The sequence below is a fragment of the Pteropus vampyrus genome, unplaced genomic scaffold (genome assembly GCF_000151845.1).
Source record: "Pteropus vampyrus isolate Shadow unplaced genomic scaffold, Pvam_2.0 Scaffold131, whole genome shotgun sequence".
Lineage (NCBI taxonomy): Eukaryota > Metazoa > Chordata > Mammalia > Chiroptera > Pteropodidae > Pteropus > Pteropus vampyrus.
Window position 1 is genome coordinate 711,129 of NW_011888912.1, and position 1,909 is coordinate 713,037.

A 1,909-nucleotide genomic window follows, 5' to 3' on the forward strand; every position below is an offset into this window, starting at 1 on the left:
AACTTTTTTACTTACCAGATCAAGCAGTGCCTGGGCTTCGAGGTATATGGGTTCACGCCGAAAAGTAGACTGTTACGCAGGAAAGCTTCAAGCACGGTCGTTCTCAGAGAAAAAAAAAAAAAACCCTCCAAAAAATTACTCTTACCTATTTTTTTTTAGAGAGACCACTACTTAATATAATCTTTTTTTAAATCAAACTATCTGATTATTCTTAACGTAGTACAAATTACTCTTTTGTTTCGAAAGAAAAATTAACCAGACATAAAATAGTATAGCCTATTACTGAGTATCGGTTAGAAGCTATCATTTCTTAAATTATCTTCGGATACCTCCTTTTATCAGATAGTCTGTAGACAATGAGTTGGATAACCACAGAGGAGGCGGAAAATTAAGGGACGCAGCTATCTGTTCCGCTTTCATTATCGATCCTGGGCTCGGTCGTGCTCCCGTGACAAACAAAGCCACCTCGGTGGCTGAACCGAGGCGATCTCGCCGATACGGCTCTCGCGTGGGTCTGGGAGGCTCGTTATGGCTCCCCTTCATCCTCACGGGCTTCCCAAACTGTCACACAAGAGGCAGGGGACTCGATCAAGCACGTGGCAGTGACAGGCATCGTTTCTGCTCACGTCGAATTGGCCGCGGCGCGTCACAGCAGCACTGAGCTTCCGGGGGTGGCCGCTCTGCCCTGGGGCCCGGGGGAGGAGGTCAGCCCTGGCCGCTCTGCCCATAACCGAGTTCCTTTCCTCTGTCCCAGTAGGACGGTCAGGCCCTCCTCCCGCCCGGAGCCCGTGACCTCAGACGGGAATACGGCTCCTTCTGGGATGGAGAAAGTCGTCCTCTCCTTCGCGGTCCCTGGAGGATGGAGGGACAGGGACGACCTCGAAGCGCGCGGTCCCTGCGGCGTGGGGAGCGTGCCAGCTGCTGGGCGGCCCGGCTCCTGCTCCGGGGAGGACACTCCCGGGCCGCTGTTCCCGGTGGCCCTGGCTGGCTCCGCGTGCCGGACGGCTCAGTTCTCCCCTCGTCCTCCTTGCCTGTGCCTCTTCCCCTCTGTCCACATCCGCGGCCGCTTCCAGGGGAAGGGACACGCGCTCGGCCTCTGGTTTTTGTTTTCTGGCCGCTTCTGGCCAGTGGCAGGGACGGAGGCTGCCACGCTCTCGTCACGTTTACTCTGAGACGCCGCGCCCGCTCCCAGGGCTCAGGGGAGCGCGGTGACCTCGCCGCCGGCCGGTCTGTGCCTCAACGCTTAGGTGTCACTGTGCCATTGTGCAGCGTCGTCTCTGGGAGGCAGTCACTTTTCCGGCCCCTGCGAGTCTCCACATTTCTGCATTCTTCCATCTGTTTTCACTCCCGATTATAAAAGAGTCTTTTTTTTTTTTTTTTCCAAAGAGAAACTCTTTTTCAAGATACCTTGTCTGAGGCAGCTTACATCGAGCCTCAGACGCTCCAGTTTTTTATTTAATCTTTCTTCTCAAGCAACGGGTTTATTCCGCAGAAGCTCTGTCTTGTAAATTATCGTAGGTGATGACATTACCCAGCGATGTGCCTCCCCAGGATGCGGCCATCCACAACTGCCACCCCCTGTAGGACCAGCGCTAAGCCTCTGCCACATATTTTAGAGTTTCTGTCATGTCAGCATCTGATCCTGGTATAAATAACTGTCTCAGGCAGCATGGATTACGCTGGGCTGTCCTAACAGACAGCCCAGAATTTCAGTAGCTTACAACGCAAAGGTTCATTTCTCTCTCACGCAAAGTCCCCTGTGAGCCTAGGACACCGTGGGGGCGGCTGAGCTTTATATTTCCTTAAGCGACATGGCTTTTCAATAGCCATGGCCGAGGAAAAGTGGGGTGCAGAGCTGAGTACCCTTAATGAAAACGCCCCTTCCTGGAAGCGACACGTGTAATTTCTG